The sequence below is a fragment of the Centruroides vittatus genome, unplaced genomic scaffold (assembly GCF_030686945.1).
Source record: "Centruroides vittatus isolate TY-2023 unplaced genomic scaffold, ASM3068694v2 contig_1392, whole genome shotgun sequence".
NCBI classification, from domain to species: domain Eukaryota; kingdom Metazoa; phylum Arthropoda; class Arachnida; order Scorpiones; family Buthidae; genus Centruroides; species Centruroides vittatus.
This window is the reverse complement of record NW_027120876.1, coordinates 108,899-122,593: the sequence shown is the minus strand read 5'-3', so window position 1 is coordinate 122,593 and position 13,695 is coordinate 108,899. Positions and strand designations below refer to the sequence as shown.

General features: G+C 32.6%; 1 pseudogene; it reads left to right on the top strand.

The window, feature by feature from the left end:
- The first annotated feature begins 8,169 nt into the window (after nt 1-8,169).
- LOC136968110 (techylectin-5A-like) lies at nt 8,170-13,397 on the top strand (annotated as a pseudogene).
- Nucleotides 13,398-13,695: the final 298 nt, after the last annotated feature.

Below are 13,695 nucleotides of genomic sequence, written 5' to 3'. Positions count from 1 at the left end.
GACGATGTAATAGCGTTGTACTTGGTTTATGTGCTGTACTTGTCAATAAATTATGGAAATTAATTGTTTTCGTTTAAGGCTCTTCTACACGATCGCTTCGGATTATCATTGCTCTTTAGTTATAATTCGACAAGACGCACGGAACGTGTAGAAAGAAGACTGAGGGGTTAGTATTGGACACACGAGTAGAAGCTTGAAGTCCATATCCTACAATTTATAAAATAGTGTAATTATTATAACGATTAATAAAAATCATACCGTAGTTATATATATTTTACAATACAATTTTTATCACCGAGTTGTGAATTTAGTAACTGTTGGATTAACTTTGAATTGTGATAAAGCATGTATTCACTTTTACGAAAGTGAATAACAGTTTCATTTTAGATGAAGCAATGAAATGACATTTAAGCGACTGTAAAAAATCTAGTAACGTGTTTTATATCATTCTCATCTGCTAAGAAATATTTTTAAAATAAAAACTTCTAAGTACAGACAGAACATTAGTAATCCGTTTAAATTCGTCCTTGTCTTGCAGAGATATCGCCTATGATCAGAAAATATATAGCGTTTAAGTTCATTTAGCACTGTGGGTTTGGAGGCGATTTAAACGTTGATTGGTTTCCATGTAAATTGTACACATTTACTTCGACCAATAAAGTCATTGTTACTACTTTCTGGAAATAAATAACCCTGCGGGCGGCAAATTGCCACCCCATATTAAGTATATGGGAAGACCCAATTTGCAAGTAATTAGCTTTTACAGTTCTTCTTTAAACGCCTATTTTAATTTGTTTAGTTATTTCTATAGGAGTGACTTTATATTAACAAATAAGCGTTATTTCACAATAGTCTGTTGGGGTTCTTTTAGGGAAATCTTCGCGCCTTCAAAGCTATGTCTTCAGGGCATGTAAACAAAAAGTAAAAATTGCAATATTTATCGTTTTGTAAGTTTTATTTAAACGAGAAAGTGTTTTCAAAAACTTGCAGCCGTAAATTTTTCCGCGAAAACGTCACTTCCGATTGATTACATCATTCTGCAGAAAATTAATTACTCGTCTGATATAGACAAGTGTAGTAATTTTTCAATAATAATAATAATAATAATAATAGAATGTACTGTTAAATATTTGAGTCAAAAAATTCGAGTCATACTTAAAAATTACGAACGCTATATTCATAATCTATATCTATAAACGAGAATTTTGGATGTTTGTTCGCTATACACGCCTAGGCTGTTCGACCAATTGCTACGAAAGTCGGCAGTTACGCTCACATTCCGCTAACTTAGATAATGTCAAACATTTCATTACAAAATATCTATTGGATTTTTATAAATGAATGAATTTCTATTGCTATTCGATTTGCTGATTTTACATTTATCGCCAATAGATGGCGCTACCTGTAAATGATCTAATGGAATGTTCAAATCGAATGTAAATCAGCAATTATATGTTCTTCAATTTCTTACGGTACGTGTAAATCGCAACAAAAAAATTCTGAAAAACAGTGAATAATAAATAAAACTCCCGTAAGTAAGAATTCGTCTTATTTGACTTCGTTTCCTGGTAATGTTATCGACTGTGTGGAATCGAAAATGAATTCTGATAGATTTATCCAGGGATAAATCTATCAGAATTTCATTTTTCACATATAACAACTCGAGTTTTTTATTTTCATTTATAACGGTACTTTCTGAATTCCAATGAGCGCCTTTTAGTAGACGAGTGGATAAAACACCGGACTCTGGTAGTTATTTACTCGGGAGTTCGGGCGTGGCGACGGGCTGGAGTATTCCGGGTTTTTTTTAACGTTAGTAACACGTAAATAAAGTTCTAATGAGCGATCATTTATTGTTCCATCGCCACAATGCCAGGCTGCAACTTTTCGACACGATGCTCTCAATTCCTCTAGTGGTGCGCAGCCATCATAGTGGAACTTCGATCACGTGCGTGCCAATCACAACCCATCCAATACAGATAACTTTTCTATTATTAATAGTAAACCGATTAATTAATAGTTGTTGACCACTTTCTCTTCCGTGACAATGTCAACGACTACTTTTGGTGTAATTGCTTTGACCTTATTTTGCAACAGTCACCTTTCTATCGGACAAACGGTACGGTAACGTTCGAATAAAAAAAATTGTATAATACAAAGTTACCAGCAAGCATAAAATATGTTTTAAGTAGATTTTTGGGTGCAGAGTTTAAATATATGATATGTTTTTTGCGAAATTTTCTAGTCCAGTCACAATATCGACGGCTCGTTAACAGAACTGAAAATGCTTAGTTCAAGTCATGCAGATGGAGCGGAGAGGTTCAGAACCTCGTCTGCAAGCCTACTCTCTCTAGGACCTCATTCAGTCGCTCAGGCATACTTGCCACAAGATTTTGGCAAAGTGTGCCCTCATAAAGTTTCTCCCAATGATATTTGGGAAATTGTCAGAGATCATTGGGAGTTGCCACCTGAATGGGGTCACGGCAGAGCTGACTCCAGACGTGTTCAATGGGGTTGAGATCTGCCCTTCTTCTCGACCATCTTTCTTATATCTATAATTTCTTCTTGGGCACTTACCCACTTTTCTGTTTTCCGTGCAGTGTAGACCGGGGAGCGGTCATTCACAAACCAAAATAGCGTCTGTCCGAACATCTGTCGTACGGTTGGCAGAAAAGGTTAATCAAGTTGTGATGTATAAAATAAACATGCCGATATGTTTTCATTTTCGTGTAATTATTTTCAATGTTAAAAGCAATTTTCGGATTCTACTGTTAGTAACAGTTAACGACAAATACACGAATCATGACATTTAAAAACTCATCAATGGAAAAGCGACCGCTTTTTTGAGTGCGCCGTACATACTCGGTGTTATGCCGTGTGGATGGTAGTCTCCGAACCCATACGGGGCCGCTGTAATCACTACAGAAAAGTATTTGTCAGGACAAACGATACTCTCCCAATCCTGGACGCCCCAATGAATATATTGTTTAGCAAACCCAACTCTGTCCAACTGATTTGCGGTGGTCAACAGCTGTTTTTGGGCCGCCTGCCGCCCATACATATTGAACTGTCGCAACCTATGAATAAAATACATATATGAATATATTATACTGCTTCCTACATTTCTGTATACACAAGAACACGTTAATAAAGTTGTATTTCTGGCGTTTCGTTATATCGATATATATATATTTCGTTGGAAAATTGGAATATTATACTACAAATGTTACATACTTCCGTTTTACAGTATCTACACGTACGGTACGTTCAAGTTCAGTTTCTGCTTGTGCATGGAAGCTGTGGAGAAAGGCCTGGCCTCGCTGTTGGCCTATAAACGAACGTCGTCCTCAACCGTTGTCCGTCGCTGCCGCCCCTTCGCCTTTCCCAGCGACACATCCTGTGTCCCGGTGCTGCATAAGAATCCTTGGCACAGCTCGTGTTGAGACATTAAGCATGTCTGCTATCTCCTGACGAGATCTGCCCTCTCGATGATGGTGCACAATTAACAAGTGTATATCTTTACATATTGACTTCGGCATGGTGAATCGATCAACGCAGCACTTCAGCAACGGTTTTATATACCGTCGATTCCATCGACACGTTATGCAGATGAGCCCCTGACTTAAGCTGACTGCAGCTGCTCATTTGCATTAAGATTTGTATTCACAATGCGAAATGAAAAGCGACTTTTCTTAATTCTAGATACAATATTTTACGATTAAACAAAAACGATTAATTAAACAAACGTTCTATTAATTATTAAGTTAAAATAAATACACGTAATAATTTACGCGTGATTTTAGGTGTATATTTATTTATAATAAATGGATAAAATCTCACTTTCTACAAAGAAATTCAAGAATGTATTTCAGCGCGAGAAAAATTTCTTTATTAATTTACCATTATCATTTGATATTAATGTTATTGTAACAGCAATGTGTAATGAGTTGTCAGAGAATGCAATAAAGTAGATTGAACTGAACCCCTAGTACAGTGTCAATTGACATATTTAAATTTTAAAACATTTCATGACTAAAAATGCTGTTAGAAAAGATTATAAATTTGAGAGAATTCCTAATACTTTTATATTAATAAAATTTCTTTTCGAAATGTTTTAACTCTCTCTGAATCTCTGACAATTATACTTGACAAATTTAGTTTGAGGGCAGATGTTAATGAACAAGTCTAAAACTGAAAATAAAGTGCAAAATCTTATAAATTATTCTAATTTAAATGACACTGTTTATCATTTTTCGATCTTTGTTTTAATAAACTTGATTTGTAACGAAACACTATAGTTAATTGTTGAAAAAATTCTTCCAGTGTATCAATATAAAATTCAGAAAAATTATTAAGAAATAAATTTAACTTTTTTAACAGATTACACGATTTGTGAAATAGAATTTCTCTCCTTGTAAAAGTCATTATTTTACGGTTGCAGACTAATATCAGGATAAATTATTTTTATATAATAAAACATTTTATTTTATATCTTAATAATTCAGTGATTGCAAAAAAATAAATTTTTAATTAGAAAAAAATATAAATAGTTAAAAACTTTGAAAAATGTCAAACGATAGTGATGAATAAATGGTGAAAGTTTTTCTTGTGTTGAAGCAAATTTAGTACATATCAGGTTGTCCTTACTCTAATATACATAAATAGTTATTTAGGGGCTGATGTATTACTAATCAAAATCAAGAAATATATACAATTTAATCATGTAACCCCATAGACTCGCCATAACAAAAACAATTTTATTTCACATTGTTTAAGTCAATGGATCATAAACACTTTTCACATAACTTAGTGTACAGATATAACTAAATCAAAATATACATTTCTTGACATTGATAGTTGATATTCTAAAACATTTTTTTCATCACACTGTACGGTTGTTGCCGTGGCTACACATTTCCCGATTTTAATTATGTTTAGAATGTTTGGAGCGAAATTGTAAGTAATATGTAACGAGGTAGTAACTTAAGAAGTTTGACACTATTGCTCAGATCCAGGAGGCTGTTTAATAATAATGTCATAGGACAAAGTGCCAATGTCGTCGTTTAACAGCTGGATGATATCAACGCACAGGTGTTTCATTACAGTTATTCACACTAATAGTGCAAAAATTTTCTATTGAGCTGCAATGTGAAAAAAATTGTAGACCTATAAATTTCCACTGTCGTCCGTCTGTCTGTTCCTTAATTTCGAGAACGGAGTTGCATAGATGAAAGTCAAAACCATATATGATACGATTAGGGTAAAGAACTTCCGATGAGAACCGGAAGTCACGTTATTTTATTTCAAAAACTTTTCTGTAAAACGTGTTAGATAGATAACCTGTACGACTATTGTTTAAACAGAAATATGGTATTCAGGAATTAATTTGAGATGGTAAGCATAAATTTTAAATTAAATAAATTAAAAATATGATTACAAATTGCAGTTTGGCATTGCGATGATATCATAAATAATTGCTCGTTAGTTATTACGTCTCTATCGCAAATTTTACAGTTGTAATAACTTGGCCTTTACTTTTGTAAAACCTTATATCTATAGAAATTATAAACTATTTTTTATTTTTATTTTGTTGTTTCGTATCTAAATAATAGTAATAAAATATTTCTTTTAAAGTTTTGAAGTGTTCCATAGCAACAAGGGTTTTTTAAAATAGATTTTAGAGTATGTCAGATGAAAGCCGATTTTCAATGAAGCTATTATATTTTTACACTCTACACTGTACAAAAAAATTTATTAAAATATTTCTATGATAAAATTCTATTAAAACATGAAATGCGAGAATTCAAGTACAGCTGTCCCTTGATAGTCGGACGTTTTGTAATCCGACATGCTCAGTAGTCCGACGCAGCCCTGTCAAGGTCACCGTAGTCCCCGTCTTCAAAGTGTGAGCACAGTATTAGACATATTTACTTATGTACATAATTAATCTACCTACATTGTAGCATTTAGTTGTAATGTCTATAAATTATTGTACGTACTGTATTATTTATGCCTATACATACTGTATGCACGTACATTTATTAGCTTTCATATTTCTATTAATAAACATGTTTTAGTTAACCGAAATGGGTGTGTCATTTTTATATTCACCTAGGCAGCATTTTACTCATTACACGTAGGAATGTTATAGGCTACTGCTAGCAAAACAATGCCAAATATGTAATCACTTTCGGTAATCCGGACACTTTTGGTAATCCGACACCCCTTTGGTCCCATACCTGTCGGATTATCAAAGGACAACTGTACTATAAATTATAAAACGAATGCCATATTGTCTAATGAAATTATTGCAAAGATTTATTATCATATGCAATGGATTTCATTAGATAACCTAATAGATAGAAATTGTACTTCATCTGAGAATTCCAGTGATAGTTTACTGTAATTGGCAATAAATATTCTAAACTTAATCAACAAAAATCGATAACTGTTTTGCGTCACAAGATTCACTAATAGAATATAATCACATAAGAAATTTTTCTTTCTTGGCACTGTGTTTCGCATCAGAATAAAAATCAGACGAAATAAAACGGTGTTCGTTGAAATAAATAAAATTTAACGATCGTGTTATATCTTTATGTTTCAAAATATACATAAAAAGATCCAAGTGTTTGCCTAGAATATAAGTGAATATGGTAAGTGAAGTTTGCCTCTTAGCGAAGAAACCAAAGCAACAGTTGATTAAACGATGTGCCAAGTGAAGGTGTTTTTTTTTTATGAGAAAATAATCCTTATGTAAATGCTAGCTCCTGAAAGAAAACTTCTCAAACTTTACGCGGCCAACCCGTTGGTTAAGTATGAACTTACGACAAATTGTCAAAGTACAGTGCTTTTTATTTGCTCGGCCACGGATAAATAAGTGTAAGCTTTCTTCTTAAACTCGAACAAGATAATTATTAAAAATGAATGTCACTTGTTTAATCGAAACAATTTAGCGACTGAGTGGAATCGAATTTATCAATGAAAGCAATTCCTATAAAATCAAATCAAATAATAGATTTTTATTTTTAACTTTCTTTTTATCAAACTCATTGTTTTTTTCAAGCTTTCGTATTCATTTTTTGAACATTTTAATTCTCAAAAATTATCGATTATCTTTTAATTTCTTACTGACAAATACGGATGAGATCTACATCTCAGCAGATTTTATTAGTTTATCTTGTTATTATTCTCTTGTTGCGATTTCAACTGTGAGCGCAACCTTCGTCATATCCTTTTTTAGAACGAGTTTTATTTGACCTTTAAGACACACGTCGAGTTCGCGATAACGTACAATATTACCTAAGAATTACGTCATTTCCTATAATATCTATAAAATATTAAAATATAAATATAGATTTAATTTTCCAAATAAAGTAAAAAATAATTAATTTTGCAAAAAATATTTTTTTTCTTCTAATTATAGACATTGTGCTTCTAAATTATGTATATGAAAACTTTTCAAAGACACAAGCAGATTTAAAACTAATACAGATTTATCGATAAGAAAGTTTACTCCAGTTACTGTGGAACTACAGTACATTCTGCTCCTTTTCACAAACCTTAAAATGCATTTAATTTAGTTCGACCAAGTCTTTTAAGTTTCGTTTTGCATTCATCTGTTTTTAGTTACTCGTAAATTTTTTAGAGAAGATTAATTTGCAATTTTCGCATTGATACGCGTAAACAATGCACTTGATATACGAGTGTGGCTATCTTTGATCAGTTTGGTTACTATCTGTGACGTCAAAACACTCAATTATTAAGCATTCAACAATCGCTTCACTGTGTAAAGATAAATTATTGAACAGAATATACTAAAAATAAAAAGAATTTCACATTTATCTGATAGAAAACATAAAGAGTAAACAGGTTTTCCTTATCAAAAGTTGAAGTACTTAAATACACACTACCACTACTGCGGTGTCTCCACACGGCACTAACAACCTTCTACACTAGACATAATCGCTTCATATTGTATATGCTAGCTCTACCAAACACGATCACTCCTAGTTTTGTACTGCTATACAGCTATATTTGCACCACTACGGTACCATCTTGTTACATACGACCTATTAAATAAATCATCACTTCTCGTAGGTAAGTAACGTCGAATGAAATAAACTGACTCGAAATTTCGATAAATCTGTAATTATTTCAGGCAAAAAAGGTAACGTTGTTGAACATGACTGTTGCAATTTGGTTGTGGGGAATTCTTTTCCTTTCCTCCCAACTTCGGATATCTTGGACAGAAAATACTACATGTGTGAGTAACGATGTGTTCACAAAACTCAAAGAAATAGACAAACTCATCCATCAGAGTAAGTTTTCTAAGCAGTTTTTTAATTTAGTCAATTAATTTTATAAATTAATTTGATACATTTATCAGTCATAGGATTTCCTCCGGAAATAAAGCAAATACCGACGGATTGTACCGATTTCAAAAAGCAAGGTAAAGAAAAGTCTGGCATTTACGAAATACGAGTTATGAAAAATCAAACAACACCTATTTGTTTCAAAGTGTATTGCGATATGGAAACAGACGGCGGTGGATGGACGGTGAGTACAAATAAACTCGTGTGTTATTATCAATTTGTTTAATAGCAATAAACAGTTTAATTTCGCAATTACAGTATATTTTCGATTATCCGGGTTAACGACGGGAAAAACATGCACGGGAAATCGAACCCTTATTACTTAGAAGGAAATAGAAAGGAAATAGATGGACACTGTTCATCAGAAGTTGTATTTCACAATTTTTACTTTTCTTGCTCTGCTTTATACAACAGAGGAAAAGTATGGCGATCGATAAAAAAACGACCTAGATTTATACATTTTTGAACCAATGACATCTTTAAACGTCGAGAATTGCAAAATTATTTGAGAATTTTTTTCTATGTATGGAAAGTTAGTGTGTGGGGAGAGGATTTTTTTCATCCTGTTTGAAGCTTATTAAGTTCCGTGCTTTTTGTCGAAAATGTCTGAAATTTCGCATGGAGGTTTGTGTATTAGGGAGACTGACGTTATTTTATGTTTCTCGTTAAAGTTCGACACGATAACGAGATAAATAAGACTCGTGTATCATATCTCGAGTAGGGTCAGACTTGACAATTTTACTCGTTATTTGCATTTATAATTGTTTATATAACTAATTCCTACTTTGAAAATTAAGCTTTTTGTCATTTTATAACATTTAAAACTATAAAAATATTTTAAATAAAATATCATAACAGATAGAGCTAACACACACAGTTTTAAATGTTTCCGAGAGAGTTAAGGAAGTTAAGCGACGTTTCTGCTTGATTTTTAATACAGACGTCATCATCTCTTTACACGAATTTTTTCTCAACAAACAGTTTGACGGAACTTTTGTTTGGCAAATTATGTGTTAAAAAGGATGCTGCGTGATTACTTTGCCCAGGAATAATCTACAACGCACTGTATATTCTGAAAATATTCCCTTTTTACGTTCGAATAAAGTAATCGTACCTAGACCAGAGTCGACCCCGCAAGTATGGTGAAGGTCTTTCCTGTTTTATCAAATACATCTGTGAAACTCGATTACGTTAACTATATTCGACTCGAATGCGACATTTGAAAGAATCTGATGGCTGAAAAACAACAATACCTTATAGAAATGTTTAGAATCTGTTAAGAAATATTGTTCGTTACTTAATTAATTTGATATTATTACGTTTAATTATACTAATTATATTTTAAAGGTGTTCCAAAGAAGAGGAGATTTTAAACAACCTGTTTCATATTTCTATAAAGATTGGAAAAGTTATGCGGAAGGATTCGGAAAATTGGACGAAGACTTTTGGTTAGGTAATCAATTCTAATTACACAAGTTTATCCACGATTTATTCAATTTTTAGCTGGTGAAGCAAACTTATTGAATACACGAATTCATATTTTAGGCAATGAAAAATTATATTATTTAACAAATCAAGGAAACTATTCTCTCAGGATAGATATGAAAGACGATAAAAATAAGACTTCATTCGCCCAATATAAAGAATTCAAAATTGAAAACGAAGAAAATTTGTATAAATTACATGTAAGGAATTATAGTGGTGAAGCTGGTAAGTTAAAGTTCACGTAATAATTTATTGCAAGTTAATTGATAATTCAGAAACATTATTTAAAATGTTTTTGGCATTTGTAATGATGCTGATGATGCTAATGATAATGCTGAACGACCTTTTTCAACATTTGACGCTGTTTGTTACTGCCTGGTGACATAAATCAGTGCTTCTCAAAGCTACAATTTGTCCTTTTTTAAAGTCTATTGAATGAGTACCACAATGCATGATAGAAAAAATACTTTCACACTTCAAGCTTGCGAGAAGGATGACGGTTCTATACTTATGTGGCAGTTTATAAATTGAGTTTTTCGCTATTTCCCCGTCAGCCGCGAATGAATTTCCTAAAATTATGTTTTTATAAGTTATGTGCTGAATTACACGTTAAAAAATTATTTCTATCTATTAGTGCATGTTCTGACCTTAAAAGATCAATTTTTTGAGCGGTTCTATACTTTTGTGGAGCACCTTAATAACCATTTTATGTTCATATCAACTTAAGTTGAACTACTTCCAATAGTCCGAAATGCATTTTGGTTATTTATGTAAATTACTTATACACATGTAATCGATTTTTACTGTATAGCCTTTTGTTTTATTGAATGTACTACGTTGTTAGCTCGCTGTTTGTGCTTATCATTACTGGTGTAATAAGTAATTATTATCTACCCCACACTTGTAGATACTTATTCAATAGAAATTATCTTCTTCTTCGGCGCTTTGAGTCTTTCTGTTCCATTTTGTCCTGTTCAAAGCATGTTTCGCAAAGACATCGCCCTTGCCATATTACGTTTAATGGCCTTATTCCAGGCATTTCTAGTTCTTTCACTTCTTGCCCCTTCCATTGAAATTTCTAGCACTCTTTGTACTGGAGCTGTTTCTGATTGGCGTTGCAGATGCCCAAACCACCTTGGTCGATTTTCTTTCAAATTTTCTTCTATCTTCGTGATGCCCAAGCTTCTTCTGGTGTAACTGTTTGCAATTTGTGTGTAATATTTATTATTATAATAAATAACGCTTCTTTCCTACGACTTTAATTTAGATCGAATTAGTTATCCTAATAAATAGGATTGTAATAAATTGGACGGCTTATCACATCAGGGCTGACTGGAATAAATAGACTAAACTTTACAAAAAATAGCCTTTAATAACCCCAATTAAATAGGTAAGAACGCATTTCTGGTACAAAGACCTTTCATCAACTTCCATACATGCAGTACAACACCAACATACATTAATAAAATCATTACATAAGTAGTAACCCAAGACAAAAAGGTCATACATTTTTTAATTATTAATATATGTATGTATGTATTAATGACTGTATTACTGTATGCTGGTGTTGTAATGTATATATGTAAGCTGATGAGAAATCTTTGTACCCGAAATTCATTGTTACTAAAATTTGATTGGGGTTATTTAAGGGTTATTTTTTGTAAAATCTATTCTGTTTATTCCAGTCAGCCCTGATGTAATAAGGTCTCCAATTTAGTACAGCTTAATTTATTAGGATAACTAATTCAATCTAACATTTGTTAAAGGACTTGTTTTTCTTTATTGTAACATCGGTATTTCGTAAACTCTTTGTTCTGCTACACATTACTGCCCTGCATAGCCCTGATAGCGCCTAGCAGAATCAAGCAAAACGTTGTATATTTTTTAATAAAATTGAATTGAATTGAAATTGAATTCTCCCTCACCTTATCTTTCCATATGAGATCATTCATCTCTCTCAGCATCTGTATTTCTGCAACATGCATTATCTGTACGTGCACTTTCTTCACAGCCTATCACTCTGAACTGTGTAACATTGCAAGCCTATTAACCATTTCATAATTTCTGGCATTAAAGGCATTCTTCTGTCACAATGTACTTCAAAAGCCCTAACCATTTGGTCTAACGAGTACTTTATTCACACTTTCCGAAATATTACATTAATAAATTTTGTAATTTACTTTAACTTAAGCATATTCAAACTCGAATTCTTGAATGTCATTTATATTACGTGAATGTCAATTAACGCGGTTTTTAATAATTAATTTGATTTTGCGCGTACCGAAAAAGTAAACTTGTAACTTTCCTGCAGACACACCGAAATGTAATTTAAATACCAACTCCATCGATGATCTATGTCGTGACGTCTAATGACACGAAGCGATATAGGAAGTATAAGAACATAGGAAGTTTAAAAAAGTTGACTGATAGTCAACTTCCTATACTCCCTATGTTAAAGAAAATTTTATGTGCATGAACGTTAATTTAATACGTAGAACCTTAATAAATAGAAGCTATGAAATAGTACGTCGTGACATAGGCTAAAATTTAAAATTTAATGTAGAACGGCAGATATCGAGATCGATGTTCATCTCCTGTTAAGCCAATGGAAAACTTTTGCATTCTAAAAACGTACACAAATCAGTGCACCGAATCCGACAATCGAAGTATGGCAAAACCCTTGCCAAAATGTTGAACCCATTTTTACCGTTTGGAAAACTCAGCAAATTTCTAAGAAAGGTGGGTTACAGAAGAAAACAAGTAAGTTTCGTGGACTACTTGGTACACGTAAGATTCTGCTTCTGTTAAACATTTAAAATGGTAAGTATAAAGCTTCATTACTTACTCCAGAAACCTTATTATGTAAGAAAGAAGTTTTAGAAGTGAAGTCAGAATCGACTGCTTGTGTAGTGTGACGAGTCACTTTAATTTAGCGTACACGTGATCTATCTTGAGTTCACAAACCGTCCTGCGCATCAGTCGGGAGACGAAGTTCTGTTTTCATAAAATCACTACATTGTCAACGTCATGATCGATACTGTATTAGTACATTATGAATTATTGTTTTCCAAATTTCTTAAATTATAAATGCTAATCATGATTACGCCATCAAATATTTTATAAAAGTCATATTTTTTCAAATATTATTACAATACAAATTAAGCTAATAATAAAAACTCTCGCTTTCTTGTACATTACAGGAGATAGTCTTATTCTGGATCACACCAACATGTTTTTCAGTACATTCGACAGAGATAACGATAAAGTAGATTCTAGGAATTGCGCCCAACAGTACGAAGGTGCATGGTGGTATAGCAGGTTGCCTCTATTCGAACTTAAACGGATTATATTTGAATGGCAAGAACGAACTGGTGGGTAAAGGCATAGTATGGAACAGTTGGAAAGGTTACCATTATTCATTACCCGTTGTTGAAATGAAGATTCGTCGTATATAAAATCAAAATGTTTATATATAAAATGATGTACGTTGTAGTTATAAAGTCTTTTATTCAAATAAACAATTCAGTAATATATAAATATATATATAAATATTTTTGTTTTTTGCTTTTTTCTCCTTCATATCTAAGATTCTCTTTGACCTTTCATATCCAAGATTCAATCAGGCCTCGCTACGAGCATATTCGTTGAAGAGATTGGACTTGTTATAACGGTACAAACCAAGAAGAAATTCTCGTGATTCGATACCGGGTACTCCAGAGCGACAGATTGACCCTCAATTGCTACGTTCATTCGAGCGCCGATATACAACATTGCCAGAATTTTATATATTAATTTTATAATCCAGGAAGTATTATTGAAAGCAATTAAGTTTTGC